Source organism: Xenopus tropicalis, chromosome 3, assembly GCF_000004195.4.
Source record: "Xenopus tropicalis strain Nigerian chromosome 3, UCB_Xtro_10.0, whole genome shotgun sequence".
Classification (NCBI taxonomy): domain Eukaryota; kingdom Metazoa; phylum Chordata; class Amphibia; order Anura; family Pipidae; genus Xenopus; species Xenopus tropicalis.
This window is the reverse complement of record NC_030679.2, coordinates 105536340-105558825: the sequence shown is the minus strand read 5'-3', so window position 1 is coordinate 105558825 and position 22486 is coordinate 105536340. Positions and strand designations below refer to the sequence as shown.

At 40.1% G+C, this 22486-nt stretch overlaps 1 protein-coding gene across 4 annotated transcripts in view; it reads left to right on the top strand.

Annotated features, from left to right (window-relative positions):
• The window catches only part of bnc1 (basonuclin 1), a 58760-nt gene that overhangs the window by 21053 nt on the left and 15221 nt on the right, over positions 1-22486 (top strand). Inside the window, exon 1 of one of the 4 annotated variants that reach the window (XM_002940098.5) lies at positions 19123-19493. The exons of the other annotated variants lie outside the window; for them this stretch is intronic. The gene's annotated coding sequence lies outside the window, so the exon portion shown is untranslated. Of the gene's footprint in view, positions 1-19122; positions 19494-22486 lie in introns of those variants that run through there. 4 annotated transcript variants of the gene reach the window in all.

The window sequence follows — 22486 nt, the reverse complement described above, 5'->3', positions numbered from 1 at the left end:
CGTCTTAGGTATGTTTGGAGCTCTGCCTTATGTTTAAGTGGACCAGAGACATTTGCAGATGGTACAAGTCATGCAGCGTTCATTAACCCCTAGATAGTTGGGAGGGAATGTTTGGTCTGTACGTTGTATCCTTAATATGGTGGTAAATGTTCCTTTTATTTGGGGAAAGGCTATGAAGGGGTTACATTAAAACATCCCTTCACCATTATCAGTGAAAGAATTTGAAGTAGTATTGGTGTATGGGTTTGTTTTTCACTCTGTTTCCTTTCTTTTGGGCAGGGTAGCACCAATTTACAAACAGCAAGGCTAAGGTCTATCCTAGTATTTATTCTGCTAGCTGTTGCTCTAATCTTTGCTAAGTGACAGCACTGCGGTTTTCTCCCTGTTGTTTGAATGTCTGGATTAGGTCACTTAACTCCTTTTTAGTTAACCAGCCACGACTTGTACTGCAGTGACACACATCTGCTGACTCGATGGATCAGAGCTTTAAGCTTGAGGCTGACTGGTGGGCCATGCTTGAAAGACTTTTGGCATGTGCTGGTGCCTGCATTTTTCACCCTTGACTTAAAGCATATGCTTCATACAATTGAGACAGTGTTAGCGTGTGGGTCCCAGGCAGCTTCCTACACATCTGGCACTGCCTGGCCCTCCTTCCAGGTGAATCATCTCTCCTGGGAGGGTGGCTTGCAGCACTGTGGCATCTGCAGAGTGGCAGGAAGTGTCTGAATTCATCTGAAAGTGATTTTTATCTCCACATGCTTTTCCAATTTCATCAGGCCTCGTTCTGCTCCATTCCAAGTGACATGATCAAATACGGCAAAAACAAAAGATTGATTTATAAAGAGATTCCCTTTGACCCGCAAACTCTCAGAAGGAAAAAATCAGGGCAAACAATCAGTGCAAATGTTATTGCAGCTAATGATGAGGGGAGGAAAAAAGGCTTTCTGTAAGTGGATGTATTTCAAATAACAACAAAAAAGATATTACTGCGATTATCCTGTTTTTATGTCGGTTCCTACAACTGAATTGATTCCTAATGATGATTAATTTTAATTCCTCTGAGTCAGTTCCCCTAAGGCTTTATTATGTAATAGTGGCAGATTCTGCTGCTTATCATTCTGTCCCAAGTTTTATTTGATTGGTAAAGTGGGTTCAGTCTTGTTCATTTTTCTCTGCTGTCCTTGAGTGATTTGATACTCCTGCAGCACATTGCAAGGCTTGTTAGAACTTGACTCTTGACTACTTTCTGTTTTGTGACAAAACATCCCAAATTTTGCTTCAGACACCGACTGTCCACCCTCTCTCGGCAAATTGTATTAAGAACCGTATTTGAAGATGGCCTTTTCTTTTTGGCTTAAATTGGAAGAGTGCACCAGACATGGCTAAGGGTGCTAGTATTAATAATAGTATTTGTATATTAACTTTACTGAACTGTTCCCCATGCAGCAGGTAAAGTCACAGATGAGCTAACTTTTTGAAATTCTTTAACCAAAACTTTTAGCTTAGGCAAGGGGAAGTTGTCTGTCTGGGTCCACAGAAACAGTGCCTGAATTGGTATAAAGTTTTGGTGCCAAAGTAGCCTTTTTTAGGGAAGGATGTCACTGGCATATTATGAGTCTTATTATCAAGCTGTTATTTTGCAAAGAGGGGAACTGGGTTCAAGCATGAATCACTTAAAGTGCCCATAGAACATGTCTGCACCATGCTACTTGAGTATTTACCGTAAATGTACTTTTTATACATAAACCATAGCATTGACTATTGTGAATAATGTGCAACTCTATGGGCAGTACAGTTACTCACTGGTTAGCTCTGCCACCTTGCAGTACTGCTGTCCAATATTCTCATACACGCCAAAACCTACAGGCAGGTTAATTGGTGAAACCTGCCCTAATGTATGTGTGTTCTGTAAATGTAACCATATTAAAATAAATTGGCACTGCTACACTCTATTGAAGAAGCAATCTCTATGCTGGTAATGATGCATAACTTGCACTGAACAGTTGGAGTGAACTTAGTAGTGCACACAATTTAATCTTGTGGGTAAATAAAACTGGCAAACTAGAAAAAATGGGAAACGGAGAAAAAAAAATCTCAAAAAGAAGTCTCCAAACCTGCCAGATTTTCAGACTGTTGGTCTGTGCCTCTGTTAGAGACCACAATTACCTTTTCCGATATTTGTAATGACTTCTCCCTTTCTCGTGGGGGAAAACAAAGGCAACCAGCCACAAGAATTTGTTACTTAAGGCTAATGTCGGGTGTAACAGATTCACCACTGCTCCAAAAGCCTTGAAAAGGCTAATTGTGGCCCCCACCTTTCTGGGACTGCTTACCTTTGTGTAAGGTTTATATGGTATTGGTAGTGAGATTAGCTGACCCCATTTTTCACACCTCAGATTCAGGCTGTAAACCCCCTGTATTTACACCTGTAATCCCCTGTATTGTTCACACCTTTTTAGTTCCTGCATTATTCAAAAATCAGGCTCAGACTGTAAGTGCCCACATTGTTCACCTGTTAATGTTGGTGTAGGATCACTGTATGTACTGCCTGCCCTTTGCTGCCTGTGTGTACCACACTCTGCCTGCCCTATGCTGCCTGTGGGAGGTGAACCTGGCAGGGTTTGTTCTGGGAGTTTGTTAGCATTTGGAAATAGTCCTTATATGGTCCCTAAAGTGTGTCATCATGTGCTGGGGTGGCTATGCTATCCACATGGGAGGAGGAGGCATATGGATTTAAGGGTGTGTCTTAATATGGCATACAATTCTTTTACATGTGAATGAACCATTTGGGTTTTTGCTGCACTTCTACCATTAATGTGGGTATGGCCTTAAAAGCTCATAACATGCTCTATAACATGGATGTGGCTTAAAAAAGGGGAGTGGTCAAAACTGGCTTCCATTACCCTCCACCATGTAGGCCAGAAAAATTCCAGCCCTTGGCACCACAGAAGTTGGACAGACCTGCTCTATATAATCCACCTTAGTTTTATATGAATATTAGACACGGCGAATGTAAAATTCCAAATGTTGGTTCAAGTTCAATGTTTGAGCTACTTAGTAGAAGCTATTTGTCACCGCCACTAAATACCAGAAAATACCCTGCCATAGACAATACTGAAAATTGAGAACCTTATCAGTAAATGATCGGCATTGTCTATTTTTGTAGACATGACAATTAGCTGCTACTAGTAGCTTTGTGTGAAGACACACATTGCAAAAAACTCAATTGTGCCGACTAATCGCATCAATTTTTTTCCCACCGTAGATTAATGTGCATCGTTTGCACGGACCCAAGTCACTTAACACCCTAAGATGTTCTTCTATAAATTAGTAAGACATTACAAAGTACCAGGGTCGGACTGGGGGGTGCAGGGCCCACCAGGGCTTCTGCCTCAGGGGCCCCTGCACCCCCAAATGATGGCCTCTGCCACCTTCACACCCCCCCTCCCTCCCCCCACAAGGGCCCCAACACCTGACCCCGCCTCCCCCGAACACCTAAATTAAACTTACCTGCAGCGCACTGGGGGAGGGACACCAGCGGATCAGTGGAGCTCCCTGCTGGGATTGGGTCTGGGCTTCCGGGGCCCAACAGGTTTTTTTCCCAGTGCCCCAGCAGCCCAGTCCAATGCTGCAAAGTACATTTAAATGGGGAGGAATTTTTGGCTATCACCAGCTTCAAGAGGTGCTGACAAGTATGAATATCAGGGGTAAAAATAAGCAAGTCCATCTGTATAGCACAAAAGCTATGGGTGAATTGTTAATATAGACTTTATGGGATCTACTTAATTTAGTGTTAATTTACAAACCGCTGTATCAAGGCCACAGCCACAGATGAAATAATATAAAAGTTTCTCCCAAATTATTGCTACACACACATAACATCCTTCAGCAGAAGATGCCCTGCTCCTGTTGTCTATCTCTGACAGAGCCTTCTCTGTGCCCAATTTCCAAGGTGTACTTCTTTCTGAGCAGACGATAAAGCAGCCACCTTCTTTGTGCCGGTACATACTCCACATCGTTCCTCCAGGAAACTACAAAAAATTGTGTTTTTTAACTTGTTTGATGCAGGTTTGAGTGCATCTTAATGCATCAGAAAATTCTGTTTTTTATATTCTTCCTGGTTGTACTCGCATTAAAAGTTGCATTTCATTGCATTTTTTGAAAGCAATGCTGCATATTCTTGCTCTTGATTCATGTTCAAAACACAATTAAATAAGGTTGCATTTGGAACTACAAAAAACACATAGTTGCAGTTAAAAAAAATGCACAAATGCATTTGAGAATGTTTAAAAAGCCTATATCTAAAGGCCCTAAGTGTATAATATTCTTTTTACATTTTTTTTTTTTTTTTTTACATTTGTTTTTTTCCAACAAAGACATTCAGAAAGATTTAAAAATTTTTTTATACCGTTTGCCTGCCTTTAAGCATTTACCTTATTGACTATTTTTAAGTAACATAATTGATCCTTCATTGAAAATACAAACAGCTGGACTTCTGCTCTGTCTGGAAGGGTATAGTCTCTTTATTAGAGCTGACAGCCTCAGCATGTACACAAACATAGAATAGATCAGTCTATCATGCATAAATGTCTGACTGTTAAGCAGTGCTTATTAATGCATTTTCTGTACTGTTAGTGATCAGTTGATATCTAAAAATAAAAATGGTCAATACCCTTTACTTATTTATATGGTATTTATTTAAGGTTTCTGCATTTAATAATGGTATAGGCTGTTTTCATCCAACTTAATATATATTTTTTTGATGACTTCTGTTCATTCTGGCAATTGCAGGAGATACAAATGGTACTTTATTAGATATTCAGATGATGCTCAACCTTTTTAAATTCTGCAAACCATTGCAAGATTAACTCAGTTGTGGGGTTCCCCCACCCCTTCTGAAAATTATCAATGTGCTTCCTCAGAACTTTCATTCAGCCTGTTCTAAACCATTCTGACTTTTTGCATATGCTTCATAGTTGTATATTCAGTTGTTATAACACAAGTTGGCAGCTAGCTGCAATCAAGATATGTTTACCTGTCAATTGATTTTGCCTCCGTTACAGATTCTGAGAGTGATGCCTGGAGTGCCCGCTGTAGGACTTATTTAGAACATACCACCCTAAAGAACAATGAGAAAATAGCACATTTTAAGACCTCCAGTCCAGTCTTTTTCTATTCCCTTCCCATCATGCCTCTTTATGTACTTGGTATAAGGTTTTAGCTATGTATACTGTAGTTCAGTATTATAATCTGCATCCCCACAGTTTTTAAATATTAAGGACCACAATGATAACTTTCAAAGGCCTCTTCAAGTTTTTCTTCAGATTCAAAATGAATTTCACAATGAATTTCATATTTTTTTACCATGAAAACTGGTTTCTTCTTGAAGACCCTTCCATCGTATTTAGTAAAATCAATCACCCTTAATCATTGGCCTAATGTCTTTTTCAGTACAAGTATAGGACCCATTATTCATTTCCGGGACCAAGGGTATTCCAGATAAGGGGTCTTTCCATAATTTTGATCTCCATACCTTTAAAGGACAAGGAAATGTTAGGCACCCCCAAGTGACTTTAATCGCTTACCTTGTACCCCGGGCTGGTGCCCCTGTTAGGAGAGAACAGCACCAGCCCGGGGTACCTGCAGCGAGCGCTTCCTCCTTCCTGCTTCGTTTTGCCGGGACCCCACGACCGGCGCATGCGCAGTAGAGTAAAAAGCCGACTTCTCTGTTAGAGTTCCGCTTTTTCACTCAACTGCGCATGCGCACGCGAGTGAAGAAGGAAGCGCTGCAGCTACCCAGGGCTGGTGCTGTTCTCTCCCAACAGGGGCACCAGCCCGGGGTACAATGTAAGCAATTTAATTCACTTGGGGGTGCCTAACATTTTGGCACCCCCAAGTGACTTTGCCTTTCCTTGTCCTTTAAGTCTACTGAAAAATGAATGGTTTTGCATCCAATAAGGATTAATTATATCTTAGTTGGGATCAATTACAAGGTACTGTTTTATTGCTACAGAGAAAAAGGAAATCGGTTTTAAAATTTTGAATCATTTGATTTAAATGGTGTCTATGGGAGACGGGCTTTCCGTAATTCGGAGCTTTCTGGATAATGGATCCCATACATGTATTGCTTCCTTTAGTTTACAAATTTGTTGTCAAATATGTGCACATTCTAAGACCTCCTGGAGACACATCCCATCTTTTGTTATTGATTTGTGCCATGCCTGCCACCCTAACTCTCTTATTAGAGCACTTTGACAGCTGGGAGTTTTTTTATTTTTTTGTTATTGGATCCCAAATCTAAAAAATCATCAGGTCTAGTTGGTACCTGTGCTGCTAGACCCAGAGTTCTCCTAGATCAAGCATGTGTTGCTTTCTGCTGACTAAGGCCAATGTACATAAACTTGGCCTTTGTATACTACTAGGAGATCAGACATAATAAAACTTGATCTTCCCAGCCTTCCAATAAAATTGCATAGTAAATTCCAAATATTGTAGATATATCATCCTGCTAACCTACAGCTACTGTTTAATTATTTATATCTTTACCTAGTGACATAATTGCAAGTAATAGCGTAGTTATAGTGTTATCACTAGCATTTTTGCCACATGAAACACAATAATGGGGTTTTAAGCTGTTAGCCTTGCATTGTATGGTACCAATATCCTCTTAATAGCCCCGATTCCTGCTGCACCTTACAGAAATGAGTATGCTCGGCATGCTTCTGGGTGGGCCCCACATGTTTCTCCTGATGATTTGCATGGAGAAATAGTTTCAGCTGTAGTGGGATTTTCTCTATTCAGAGGCTTCACTTTAGGGTCCTTGTAACTTTAACCTGTTCCTTTCTCACCAGGCACTTGTATCATACAATCATACAAGTGTGTAGTAGTAAGTGATGCCGGTGTTACTCCCTCTATAATGAGGCATCCATTATCATTTTTTTGTATTTGCCATATTCTATACAATTTTTTTTTTTTTTATTCTTGGGGGGGGGGGGGGTTATTACCCTGGTGACCCTGTGTGCCTATCCTTGTGCAGCAGGTTGCAATGTTTGGGCATCCATTCAGAATTCCTGTGCTTAAAATGTTTTATTGTACCTAACTCCATTGTAACAATAGCAGTCTGTAATCCCTTTCTAAAAGAAAGCCCTTGTTCCGCTGTGCCTTGGATGGTAGCATACTAGTACTAATGTATGGTGTATGCATTATTCATAGCCTAGAGCGCTAGTTTAATAAACTCTTACTCGCTTTCATTCAAGAAAAAAAATCTATATTATATGCTAGTTAAAGCACAATTTATACTGCAGCACCATAACCGCATCCAAAAGTGGCACACAGTTGTGTACAAATGATTTTAAATCTCCTAGTGTGTATTGATGTTCTCTTTTCTTAAATCCTTGGGGTTGAATGAGTGCGAGAAAGTATAAACTGGTGCAATCTGATCCTCTTCCATATAACCTCCTTCATTAGGAAGTTGCTGATGGGAGCTGTCACTCAACAGCTGTAAGCCCACAGCTCAACAGCCACCTGTAGATAATGCACGAAGAGCAGAACTCAAAGTGGGGTGGGGTATGGGATAACAGCATTCCTTACCACTGTAATAATAATCATGTATGCAGAGCTTTATTGTGCCATATCAAAGAACTCCCTTTGTATTCAGATTTCCCTGAGTTTTTGGTCTATTCCAAACTAGAGCCATTCTGCATTGTTGTAGGACTCTTCTGAGCTGGAGGCACTATAGGCTTCCCCATCTCTACCCATACCATGGTAACTACCACCAAAAATTGTCAATAATGGCTTATTCTTGCATTGTACATAGTACCAAGAAAGGGTTACTGTTTCTGAACACTATAATGGCTCCTTTATTTAACATTTGTATACCAAAATGATGAGTATATAGAGGCAAATGCAGATAATTATATAAATGTAATGTTTTCTGAGACTTTGAACTATTTTACTTTCATTAGTGATGTTTTATGTGGGTGAGGCCTGGGTGTTAACGATGATGTGCTTGTGAGGCCTTGCTGAAAAAAGACTTGCTGCATTGGAGTCAGCTCCCACTCAAACTAAGAAATAAATATCCCCATGGCACAGTAAGCAATGCTTTACTGCACGTGAACAGATATATAAGGTGGAACATAACCCTAAGAAATGTATCATCCCTTCAATAGCCAGTTCACTTGCTGTTGCTCATCTGCCAAGGACTAAGATATTTTAGATGATCTTGCTAGAATCTGTGTTTCAATATTGTTTCTATTAATGTAACCGTAACAAAAAAGTTATTTGGGAAAAGTGTTGCTATGATGCCTTTTGATTCAGAGTAAATACAGGACTGCTAAACTGAGTGAGTTATCTTGTATGTGACATGCCAGAAACGCAGGCTATGATCTGTCCAGTAAGCTTAATTATGATATTTAACTGTGTTTTTATGATACCATAGTAATCCTGTCAGACAGAGTTGCTGATGTAACTAATCTAATGAAGACCTGCATATTTCTATTTTGTGTGTCTGCTACAGCAAAATAAATGCTTGTAGTACTGAGGTTACCAGCTTTCAATTGCTGAAGCGTTGTGACCATTATTATCTATGCAAATGGCTGCCAGGGGATTTGATCTGTCTATGCCTCATTGTGCCATGGATAATTAGATGGTGTTAACTAAGGATTTGGCATAAGGCTGGATTTGATGAAGTGACTTAAATGTCTGCAAAAAAAGGAAAAAAATCTAAAAATTGACTTCACATCAAAATCGTTCTAGTTTTTCATTTCAAACTTTAACTTGTAAATTTAGAAACACTAAGGAAATTTGGAAACAAAAGTCCAATAGGCCAGAGAAAGCAAACAGAATTTTGTCTCCCAGTAGTTCACAAAATCTGAGGCTGGTCTTCCTGACAAATTTTCAGGGAGATTGTCTAGGCAACTGCCCATCGGCACAGGCAAATTTGAAAATCTTGTTTTGTGGGCAGCGCGTCGGTGTGTTGATGTGATCCTCTTCCACCAGGCCTGCATTGGTGCCAATTGTGATCTGATCATTGGCCCAGAATGTAAGTGGCCAAATTTGACAACCCTGCCAAATTAGTGGATCTTAATGTATGGCCAGCTTAACTTCCAATCTGTAAGCTAAAGGAGAAAATTCACAAACTACATAAAGCAAGTCAAGCATTTTTGAGCGAGTGCTATGCATAACCTGTCTGTAAAATAGGGTGGTTGGATCCAGTTACTTGGTAGAGGTTGTAGAGCTTGTCTTCCACAAACCTGCCAAAAAGGACAGATGCCAGGGCAAAGAAAAATGCAGGCTGCAATGACACTGATGGAGTCATGATGTATGCCTCCCAACTTTTGAACAAAAATGCAGAGGGACAGAAAAAATGCCACATGTAGCACGGCGAAAACGGTTTTCGCCATGCCTGTTTTTGTAACCACACCCCCTAAATACCACTCCCATTTTACAAAATTTGTCAGGTTATATAAAGTTTGAACACATTTCTGGGGGTTTTGGGGGTCTTTTATATGTTATTACAGTTTTGCTAATGAAGGTTGCACTTTAAGTCTCAGTTCCTCCAAAAGACCTGTTTATCTTATTAGTTACAATTGTATCTAAAGCCTACTTATCTAATTATGTTTTAGAAACTTTGTATCTTTTTGTGGCGTTCAGTGCAGGAGATCAAAGGGAAATGAGGGAATTTTCAATAAGAATCCAGGACTGCGGGCTCAGCTGTTAAAATCTCGACTGTACAGTGCAAATTGGGACAGTTGGGAGATTTGATGCATCAGGCCTCCTGTACATGAGCATTTTTGTGACTTAATCAAGATTAATCAAACAAATCCATAATGTGTATAACAATTAGCTTAATCAAGCACACTATACATGTGTATTAGATGGAATATGGTGACTTTATTGCTTGGAGAACTAAAGAGAGCATTTTTTTTGTCACATAAGCTAATTGAAATAGGATTCTGTATACAGAGAGATACTTGTAGGATTTTTACAAATGGGAAGAAGTACCTAAGGGGTGACTATTCCCTCAGAATAGAATTTCCCAGCAGATTGGGGGGGGGGCTAATGCAAAAATATGATTACTGGGGAAAAAAAGCACAACCTAGAAACCTTTAAAAGATTGGGCAAATAAACCGCAAAAAGCAGCAGAACAATCAAGTTAAACTGCCCCAGTTTGTGTCCCCAAGTCTAGGAAATATTCAAGTGATTCATGTGCATGATGTATTCATCCAATTCTACTTAACTGTTAATAAATTTTTCTTTGGCGGACACCTTTTGGTTCTGGCTTCTGTGATGCGTTCCAGAACAACAATCCCTAGAGGCACATTTTGGTCACCATTCTGTTTCTGTGACCCCTCCTAACCTATGCTGGTCAGTAGGCTAACATGGTGTCAGTGTTGTTTACTTGGCCAAGACTGATGGCATCCAGGTGGATTTTTGCTATAAAACTGCTAAAAGGATAATCCATATTAGCCACAGAAAAGTGTGAAAATAAATCTGTGCATACAGTATGTATACTGGTATACATAAAAGCAAATACATAGGTGTATGTATGTGTGATTATGTGTGTGTGTGTATATAATATATACAGGTATGGGACCCCTTATCTGGAAAACCATTATCCAGAAAGCTCCGAATTACAGAAAGCCCATCTCCCATAGACTCCATTTTAAACAAATAATACAGGATTTTAAAACTAATTTCCTTTTTCTCTGTAGTAATAAAACAGTACCTTGTAATTGATCTAAACTAAGATTTAAATAATCCTCACTGGACGTAAAACAATCCTATTGGGTTTAATGTTCTATTGTTTTTTTTTTTTTTTTTTTAGTAGACTTTAGGTATGGAGATCCAAATGACAAAAAGACCCCTTATCCCGAATACCCTTGGTCCCGAGCATTCTGGATAACGGGTCCTATACGTGTGTGTGTGTGTATGTATGTATGTAGGTATGTATGTATGTATGGTATATATAATATGTTTATTATTTTTTTTAATGCCTTTTTAGTTGTTTAGGAATCGTGTGCATGGGGTAACCCCATGCTTTCAGGTTGAAAATAAGTATTTATCACCTTGGTAGAGAAGCAATCGTTAAAGAGGATTTAAAGTCCTACAAACATAAGTCCAGTTGTTGCACCTGAGGGTCATTTACAATACTGAAGGCAGTGTGCAAAGTGCAGAAATAGGTACAATCTGCCATCTTTTTGCACATTTTTTACACTTCAGGTCTCTATGCTGTAACCAAGAGTAAATACGATCACCAAATAAACACAACTGGTATATTTCTAAATAGTGGATTTTTGGATAACAAATTCCAGATCTGTGTATTCATTAATACTAATGGAGCAACTACAATTCCACAAAACAGAAATACAAATGTGCCTACATATTAAAATACAAAGAAAACAGATAGTGTATAACCTGATATGGTCATGTCCTACAATTTGTAGATTGTCTGCAAAAAGTGGTAGACTATATTACTCACCTCTGTCTTCTACCACTGTCTGTAACTTCCAGTCTCCCTTCTTGGATATGTGGAAGGCTTCACAGACAACACTTATGGTGAAAACACACTGGGCTACTAGAAGCAGCTACTTTTTCAAGGCTACTAAACTCAAGAAAATACCCTGCCATAGACAATACTGAGAATTGCCTCTGCTAAAACACACGTAGACAATTATCCGTAAATAACCAGCATTGGCTTTTATAGTAGCCACAACATGTAGCTGCTACTAGTAGCCCCGCATGTGTTTACCCTTAAGGGGGCAATATATTGGCGGTTTTCCTGTACTTAAACTTGAATTTGCGTTATGGTTTGAAAACTCAAATGTCTGGTATTTAAGTGCAGAATAAAACCCCCAAAACTCTTTTTTTCAACCTATTTTGGTATCCAAAAGACACTTTTTGACATACTCGCAATATACTCTTGGCAAAATATGCCTTGGGCTAGTGCCTCTTTGCTGGCACCAGCCTGCTACCTTGCCTGTACCCAGAAGCATTGTCTCCACCTGGGTGCAGGCAGATGCAGTGGATATCGGCAAAAAAAGGCGTTCGCATTTTACAGCTAATATCTGCAGCGTCCGTGTGTAAGCAAAGCAGCAGGGTGGTGCCAGCATAGGGGCTGACTTTCGGCCTGCATTTTCCCACAGCCCAGTGTGGCACTGGTCTTTAAAGGGGTAGTTCTTTTATTATGGTGTTTTACAGTGATGTTCTGAGACAATGTGCAATTGGTCTTTATTTTTTCAATATTTCTTTGTCAGTTTTTCAATTGGATTTTATTCATCGGTTCTACACTTTGGAATTTCAGCAGCCATCTGGTTGCTAGGGTCAAACTTACTCTAGCAACTCTAGTGGTTTGTATGAGTGACCAAACTATAAAAAGGAAACCTATAAATCCATCAATTAAGTGTTATAATTAACATTCGTTATACACCAACTTTTATACTTTGTGTAAAATATTTTAGACTACATCATCAAGTGCCCTTTGGTTCAGTATAAAATTATACTGATGGACAAATTTGCCAACATGCTGCTTGGTGCAAAGGAGATCTGCCATGCCCTTAGAGAAAAATCACATCACAGGAACATGTGGCGCTTGATATACAGTAGTTTGGGTGGAGTTGTTTGACATCTTTTGATCCTCCCTATCTTGGTAAAAATGTAAAGAATTACTGAATTTCCTGTAAATGCCACAATATTTGGACCAAAGAAAGGTCCAACCTGGGTTAGACATGCATATTTTACCAGGGAAGTACAGAAAAGGAACGGTTAAGTGAAAGCATAATTGGTCTGACAATGCTATATGCAGACTTCAATTAAATTGAACACACATAACTCAAGGGAGTAGCTTGATAAAGCGAATTGGTTTGGTGAAGCTAATTCAACGTGGGGCAATTGGCCCACATAGAGAAATAAGGTTATCCAAGCTCAAGTATTAAGTATTGGATTAGGAATAATGTATTTGGTAGAATGTTTTTGATGAAAAAAGTGATTCTTTTTCAGGTTTCCTTTTGCTTTTTAAGTAGACTAAATGAGACAGCGATGCACAGATGTATAGACTAGGGTTGTCTAGAGACTCTCATCACTTAGTATCCCTATTGGTTTTCTTATTATATTTAATATGCTTATACAATCTTTGACAGTACTGCGTTCTTTCTGACAGATAAAATCGGTGACCAAATAGTTATATGTACCCACACTAGCTTGTCCTTATGTTAATCCATATTTGGCCACTGAATTATGGCTTCCCTTTCCTGACCCTGCATTGTTCTCATGCATGCTTGCTGTAATGCCAGCTGTAAACTGCTGATCCTGAGACTGGAACTAATGAAGGTCTGCTGATTTTGGTATCTGTCTCCCAGCTGGCAAAATTACAATCATCAAAAGAAATGCCCCAGCAAATATAGTTGATTTTAAAGGAGACATAATAGAATAGGTTAACCCCCCCCCCCCAAACCTTGTAGGCAATGAATAATATATGGTGCTGGTTTTACGCTTAACAAAAATGATCATTAACTTTAAAAATGGACCCTTTTTTGGAGCTCCCCATAGATCCTCTCTGGTCCCTGTTGGGGTTTCAAATGAGCTGGTGGACGTGTCCTAATGGTCTCTGCCCAAAGGACAATAGGAGGGGGATAGCCAATTACAGCCCTGAAATCACGCAAGCAAATATGGGCTTCAGTTCCCTATCAGGTCTGCCTAGCTGCTGGAGGCAGCAGGAAGTAGAACAGATGGGTGGGACTAGCAGGTTTATTTCTCAATAAAACAGGACAACACACACACATACATACACACACACACACACATTTTTTTTTTTTTTTGCACAATCCTATATTTAAAAAGAGCATAAGGCACTGGCACATTCTTGGGTTTTTCAGCTTCCTTTTAATATTTGACTTTATGATGGCACTTTGGTTTTCCAAGAAAAACGGACATAGTGCTCCGCTGTGCTGGAAGTCGTGGAAATGTGTGCTCAGAATGAGAACTGCGTATATTCGAGATCTGTGCATCTGGACTGATGCAGAGAAATGTCTGTTTTGTTATTGTTTGTAAATTAGGGTCAGCAGCACCCTTCATAAAACCTGTACCAGCGTATGTCTGCATGTCCGTTTGGTTGCCCAGACTAAAAAGGCTTTTAGGACATGATAGATAAGAATTAACAAGACTGATACAGTATGTCTAACCATGCCACATTTTATCAATATTGTACCTTTATAACATATCTTCCCAGCAGTTTTGAAGTGGTTATAACCTCTAAAACTAAAGATTCTGCCATTCACTATTGAATATTAAAGGATATGTTATACCTTGTGTTGCCATATGTTAGTATGGAAAGGGACTCTTGTCCCATTATGTTTATAATGGTATCCCAGCAGTCTCATAGACACTTAAAAAGAGTAAAGTACTGCCACAAGTACAATTAATCTAAAATGGAGATCCCATTCATTTAAAGGTTCTGTTGTCCAAATATGCTCCTTGCATCCCCAAAAGAAGTGTCATTATGCTAAGAGCTATTGCACCCATCCACAGCCTTATGATGGAATAGTGTGCAAGTGTGCCTATTGACACCAGGGAACCCAAAACCTACCACCACCCTAGATATAGTGGGCATTTCAAGGTTGTGTCAATAGGCACTTCTTCAGACTAGCACCTATCTGATGCAAATGCTGTTGTAACATGCATGCCAGTGATGCAATCCCCACTCTAAAAATACTATCCCCAATTTCCAATTGAGTTCATTTCTGTGCATCATGTAGTTAACGCAGATGTAACTTTGTGTGTGGCCACTGGATTTCTGAGCAAAAAATGTTGCACTGTGGGACAAAAACAAGGGGAATTGCATCCAAAAACAGAACTTTGTTCACTGCATCTGGTAAGTACATGCACCTTTTTAACTCTTATGACATTAGGAGCATAGCCACAACAGCCCATATGCATGGCCTCCGGTCCATTTACAGGAAAATAAATGTAAGATAGTATGTATGTATGTATAACTTTATTTATAATATAGTCTGGATATACAAAGGATAAATACTCCCATTTAGCATTCTCAAAAATGTTATATGTTGCAGTCTGTAGTGTAAGTTTTGGAATTCCACAGTCCAGTCATAGCACCGAAGAGAACCACAGGGGGACTTCCAATCTCTTATTATTCAGCAGTAAGTAAAGTGCAATTACCAGCATCCTCCAGTAGGTCCTGGGTTCTAATGCAAACTGTATTTAATAATGGGAAAGGTAGGTTAGCATATGGAGAGCTAGAAACTGCTTGACACAAAGCTCTGCAGATCTAATTTGAGCAAGCAAGGGGAATGTAACAGAGAGAAATGTAACAGAGGCCTGTGGTACAGCAGGTGTTAAACCCTTTGGGTTATGTGGAGATGGAGTGGTGTGTTATAAGTTCTCCGTGTACCAATGCACTTTGTGAAGCCCGCTTTGCCATGATTAGCACTTCATCCCGGTGCCTTGGCTTTCCTGTGTTGCTCTGTGCACCTCTAAAAGGATCAGTGAAGTTGAAACAGTAATTCAGGAATGTTATGTTTATGTGTATTCCTGGCCCATAGGCTTCTTTTAATTGGGTGCTGTAGAAAGGATCCCCAACCACACTGATGGATATCTTTGCAAGACAGAGAGCGCCACATTTTTGATAGCATGAGCATCTCCATAAACCATTTTAAAGACTTTTTTTTTTGTGTGTGTGTGTTAATTATTAAACTTCTGGTGACAGAGCAGACTTGCCTGTTAAAACTTGTGTTGCAATTTATGGATTAAAAGCCACACCTCTGGGGAACATCCGCACCAGAGATGTTTTGTTGTGTGAAGCGGGTGTTCATCAGCAGTCTCGCTTGTGGTGACAGAAAGTTAACTCTTTCCCACAAAAAAACATGTGTCGGACTCTCAGGGGAGAGCTGGTGCTCTGTATAAAAGCTCTGCTTTTATACAATGATTTCTGAGGGACTTCTTTGTTTTCTTACTTGGACCTCCAGCTTATGTAAAACTACAACTCCCATAACCCTACCTACTTATCTTCATGGCTCAGTCATTCACTGGAGAATCATGAGTTTAATATCCTAGTCAAATGTAATGATGATATTTTATATAATTAAGAGGTTATATTACATGATGACGATGTCCAGCCTGAGGCCTTTTTCTTGCTAATGATTTAAAACAACTAGCAAGAAACCATCAGAGTATGCTGGGAATTGTAGTGTTACAGCATGGCTATCCCCGAGAATGGATATAGAGTTTAAAATCCTGGGGGAATCAATAGGAGCTGGTCTGGAGATGACACTCCATGTGTGCTAAAGAACAGCAGAAAAGAAGCAGGCGGAGTGGAAAGTGACTCCCCCCAGCTTTGCTGATAGGAACAGAGATATAGGGCTGACCTATCAGTTTAGCAAAACTTTACATACCTGTCGGTTCTACAGCAAATTCTTTCATCCAAGAGCAGTGCTTATGATTAGACTAGAGTTCCATGATAAAGTAGCTGTCAGGGTATCGCTTTCAGCAGCTTGAACACTCCCATTTAATGTCAGAGGCCATATCTGTTTAGATTAGGGTTTAGACCATTTGACTGACTTGCTTGAAACAGACTGTGCATTCTCCAGGGATGCCACTTCTCAGCCCCCCAGCTGTTGGGGAACTCCATCTCCCAAAATTCTTAGCCAGCCTTTCACTGGTTGTACACATCAACTGCAGGCTGTGAATATGACATCCCTGGTGCATTCCTCTTAATAAGCAAGATTTGGGGAATTTTATGCTTTAAGGATTTTCCTGGTTTGACGTCTCTGCTCACCTGTGGACTTCTTTTGGCACAAAAGCATCATTGAATACTTGCAGCGCACTTTTCTAATGTACATCCTCACACTGTAACCTGACTCTGGCTAGTACCCTTCAATTCCATAGCAGACTGCAACTATAAAGTACCCTTTTAATCCCTTGTAATGTCTGTCGCTACTAGTAACACTTAACCCTTAAAAAGCCTTGCTGGGAGACTGAGACTGGTACTTAAACAAAATACTGTACAAATAAATTCTAAATACTTTTTCTCTATTTGCATCTAAATACTGTATGTATCTGTTGCAAATACTGTATGTATCTGGTGCCTGCCAGCAAATATATTTTTAACCAGGGTTAACTGGTGTTGATGCTGGTACTAGAGAAAAGCTGTGCTGTAGTCAGTGAGGGTTGTTCTAAGGGGTAAAAGATCCCAGGGCAAAATGCCCTGTGTGGGGCCCCATTAAAAAGTCCAAGCTTCAGCTGTTAAACTACAACTCCCAGAGTTCACAACAGCCAAATATGTGGTACATAATAGAGGGATTGATCACAAAAGGTTTGTAAAACTGATGGCTAAACTTTGTCCCTCATTTATACTATTTAACTACAACTCCCACCTTCCCCCTGCATGCTTAGATTTCCTCCCCTTTTCTGCCTCCCCGTGATTATAGAATTCTGGGCTGCCTGGGCACTGCCTCTGCTGGGAGGATCTTGCATCTGTCCATTACTATTTAGTGCTTCTTAATGTATAAGCATGAGTGAAAGTATTGATCCTCAGGAGACCCAATAAGTCCTTATGACAATTATGTAAAATGGGTTAAAAGACTTCTTCTATGTGCAAAATGATCTAATAAGAGAGTTATGTAAAATAGCCTAAAACGTGGGAGTCCCCCCAGCTGTTGTGTATAGCAACTTCCATCGACCTGCTCCTGAACTACAATTCCCAGTATCCTCAAATAGCCTGCTTTTGGGCTTTGGCTAGTTCTGTTCATGTAACTAGAATTTACTTTTTTTTTTCTTTACTTATTAATTTATGAAGAGAGTCCCAGTAGGATCTCAATGACCAAATAACCGGAACACTGATTATTTATTTATTATTCTAAACTTCTATAGCGCCAACATGTTATGCAGTGCCTCAGAGAGAGAGTGAGTTCATTATTCGCATCAATCCCTGCCCTAGTAGAGCTTACAGTCTGAATTCTAGATCCCAATGCTGCACGGCAGTAGTTCTAATTCTCCTTTTAATATGTTGGTACTATAAGGGCTCTGGCACACGGGGAGATTAGTCGCCCGCGACAAAACTCCCTGTTCGCGGGCGACTAATCTCCCCGAGTTGCCTTCCCCTGCCATCCCTCCGGCGATGGGATGGCACACGCGGCGGCGCAATTTCGCGCAAATCGCCGAAAAAGCCTTGCGAGGCAACTCTATTGCCTCAATTAGAAACACTATTGAAAATGGAAGCCAGTGACTCTCCGCTGCTGGTTTGCTGGTCTCGAGCTCAAAACTATTACGGTTATGTCACGTGTGGCAATGATGAGCAAAACCTGGCAGTGGGCATTTTTGATCAATCATAGTCAGATCTGTAAGTGCAATGGCAGGGTTCAGGTAATTACCATTCAAGTCAATGGGGGGCCAAATTTTAAGCATTCCCTTAACTGCAAAACACTTAACTGCCCTGTGTGTACTTGCCCTCGGACAATAACAGTTTTCCATACACTGTGGGAACCCCTGCATTAAATTATTCCCAGGGGTGTGTAACTGTAGAGACAATACACTCCGCACCTACTGGGGGGGCCCAAGAGAAAAAGGACCCAATAGAGGTATTTAACGATTGCAGTTTTTTATATATGTATATGTAAAACAGATTTGTTTTTCTGAAAGTTTTAGGGATCAGGGACAATTTATTAATTCATTTATTTTTGTTGAAAAAGTTAGTTAGTCTGGTCCATGCCAGGAAAGTGCTGACCTTGCATGTGGGATAAGCGGTTAGCACTGAAGTGACTGTAGGACAGCCACATACTATGCTGTGGAATACAAGTTCAGTTTCAAGTAGAAGCAATGTGACCTAATTATATATCTTACTGAATGTATATCTTTGACAATATTACAATCATTTAGTAAACAAAGTGGAAGAACATGCTGCTAGGTGTAAACAAGTGCTTCCAGTCTGAAAACAGAAACAAGAGTTTATACAAAGATAATTCTGTTTTCCAGAGGGAAAAAAAACTGTAAGTGGCCTTAGGTCAGATGCATTGATTTAATGCATTGCTCAGGCTGCCAGAGCTGAGGCAGAATCTCCTCAGACGGCATGAGGACTGCCTCAAGACTCTGCCATTCCTTTTGATCAAATCTCTGTGAAAGATGAGTGTCGTGGCCTCTTCCAGCCAGCTGTGAGGGGACTGCCCTGTGACTGTGAGAGCATGCTGGAACAGAGCAGCCAGGGCACTGAGGTGAGAGCTCGAAGCAGAGGTGAGCGAGGCAGACACAAACTTAGAAGGCCCACAGAACACCAAGTGGGAGGATCTCATTCCACTCCCCTGTGCACAGTCTTAGTATTCATCAGACCTTGAGGTGCTCATATTCAGACAAGGCTAAGAAGGCGTGTGATGGTTCTGCTTTAATACTTGTACAGACAGGAGTGAGCTTCAACTAGATAGCTGGAGTACTCCAAGGGGGAATGAGGAGCTGCCCTGGATGTTGCACAGAAACCTCTAAAAACAGATAAAGTAAGGAAACTTTTTATTTCAAATGTATCCATATACTGTACATGTCTATTTGTGTGGTACAACTATCCAATTTCATTAGGATTTCTATTTTTTAGAATGCTCTTAATTTTTAGCAAGGCACTATATTTAATTTACTTTTATGTATAATGTGTGTGTGTGTGTTTTTTTTTTTTCTGTTTATATATTGCTAAGCATGGTTACTTTGACACTTCCTAGAATGCACTCCTAATGTGATGCTGCCTGGGGCATTTAATTTTCGGCATACTTTGTGAATAGAGGATCCTGCTCGCTACCTACACACCTAATGCAAGTATGCGACAGTGGATCATAAAGTGCTGGAAGCCAATGCATTAAGGTTCTTATTGTGATGTGAGAATGCTCTTAAGAGCAGGCAGTAAAAGAAACTATTTTCCTGAGGTCCTTTAGAGGATTATTAGCGTCCAGTGAGATGTCTAAATTATGCATACTATAAACCGTAAAAGGTTAGTGCTCTTCATTCTCATTTTCCATATGTAAAATGTGTGTGGAGATTATATGGGCCAATACCACATGTATTTTAGCCGTGAAATCCATGGTGTGCCCACGCTTGCAGGCTTCAGAATATTTCTCTGGAACTGATTTTTTAGAAGTGTGTCTAAGTAGTTCTATTGTACACTGTTATATTGTGGTTTTGAAGACTGGAAACATTTTTTTCACTGAACTTGGTCCAGAGCAATCGATAGAGTGAATGATGACGTTAAGTGTACAGCATTTGTATAAGTAATATTTATTAGGTGGTGCCAAGGCCATTTTCAGCTTTAGTGTAATGGTTCATTTGGAAAGCAGAGAGCGCTTTCAGCCTGTGCTAAAAAAGCAAATGTCCTGTCTTGTCTGTTCACATGGATTTTATTTCAGCCGCTCTTGTAGAGAGTTAATTTGCGCTGTTCTCCTTTGCTATATTCCCCTGCAGAATTTAGTCATGTAACTGCTTGGCTTCTTGAACTGCAAAAGCGTATTGTTTGCCTTATCTCTTCGGTGAGTGAGCTAACTCTCTTGTGTTGCAAGACCTTCAGGCATGTTGTGTTGCTGCAGCCTACAAGTGAAATCAGCTTCATTAGTCTCATGATGGCACATCAGTACAGGGCTGGTGTTGCCGCTTCCTTCCAGCAAGTCCTGGAGCAGGATCTGGCTGCCTAGGTTTGGATAAGCTTGTAAGGATTTGTCAGCCAGATGTGACACGATTGTCAAGAGGCAAGTAAAGGAGGAGATCTGATATTAATGAGTGCATAGCTGGAAGCCAAACTTTCTCAAAGGCAGTGTAGCAACATGTTCTTCTTGTTCAGGGCTCCTCATTCCTTGCCATTTGGCTGCCACTGTCTCGACAAAGGGTTATTACAGGGAATAGTTGTTAGTGGAAAAATTCTGTTTGTGTTATAGAAATTAGAAGTATTTCAACCACTTTTTAGAACTGCTGCAGTGTAGATGCATGTGTAGGTGTGTGTGCATGCATGTTTTGAAGAGACAGGTCATATCTTCAACAAAATCTTGACACCGGCATCTTCAGTCTTTTGGGGAGCATGGTAATCCTCTGTATAGGGCTTTACATTTGTCTAATGCACAATAGATTGTTCTCTAGGTGTTACAGTGCTCTTTAGACACTTTATGGCACTTTGGGGGTTAAAAGGTATTCTGGCATGAAGTGTGACAAAACTGAGAAGGGCAAAATAGGTCTCAACATGCATGAAATTTGATGTACAGTGCCCCAGCTTGACCTGCGACATAGTTTGAGAAGGCTGTGAACAGATATTTCCAATTCTTCCTTACACTGGCTCCTTTCATTGCCTCTGCAAACAATGTAAGTCAGTAACCCCCCCCTCCCAACAAAAAATGTTTTTAAAAAAATAAGCTTTTACTTTTTCTCCAAAAGATGGATATCCGGTGTATTATGCTCGATCAGTAATAGGTGGCTTTACCTTTGCAGTTTAGTAGCCTCTTCTTTAAGCTGGAGAGCTGACAATATCCTTGAGCACTGAATTCTTCATTGCTGAGATTTTACTGATTATAGAAAATTGGGCTGAAGTACAGCATTCTGCATAGCACTCTATCCATTCAAGCTTACTTCAGTATACCTTTTGCATTTCAAACAGATGCTTTCCTATAGTTTTGCCTTATGTTTGTTATGGAAAAAACATAGTAATTTTAAAAAATTTACAAGAGGTTATTATTTAAGAGTCTGGGATCACTTCTCAAAATGCCTTCACTCTGATCCTATAGTTAGGAACATACAGGCTATTTGACTGGTCCGCCTGTAGGCCATTTGGTCACTGATTGCAGAGATTCAAGTGAGCAGCCCACTGGCCGATCAGACCATTGGGTGGAAGTGGGGGTCAGTACTGTCCCAGATTAGCCAATGCAATTTACTTATGTTGCAGAAGTAGGGCAAAATTGCTGCAGGTCCCATTATTTATTTAAAATGCTGTTGAACTGCAATTCTGGACACACCCTGACACCCTCTTGCAGCAGATCATACCGTGCTACCCTGCTATGCCTCTGTTTTCCTATGTACATTGTCTACTCTGCAGGGAATTGCTTCCTCTAATCTTTTTTTAAAAAGTAATCATGCAGAGAAGATTTAGGCCCAAACAAGGAACACTTATGGGTTTGCATACACATTTTCTCTGTCCTGTACAAATTTTGTCTTAAGCATAGTTTCATAACCTCCATGAGATCACGTAAGTGCACAGCTGGGAGTATAATGCAGCATGGTGCCCAACAAGGTACAGAAATCGGAGTACTTGTATCCCACCCCCCTTTTGTGTCTCCAAATAAAAGAGAATCTAAAAATACTTTGGGTGCTATAGCAAAATCTGTAACTGGGTGTGACTTGCAGCTTGTGGGTCTAACTTCAGAACTGCCAACCAGTAAGAAATCCATTGTACAATACAAGCAGTTGTGAACAGAGCAACCTAACACTTTCATAAAGTTTTATAATGCAAAGTTCCTAACCGCAGGAT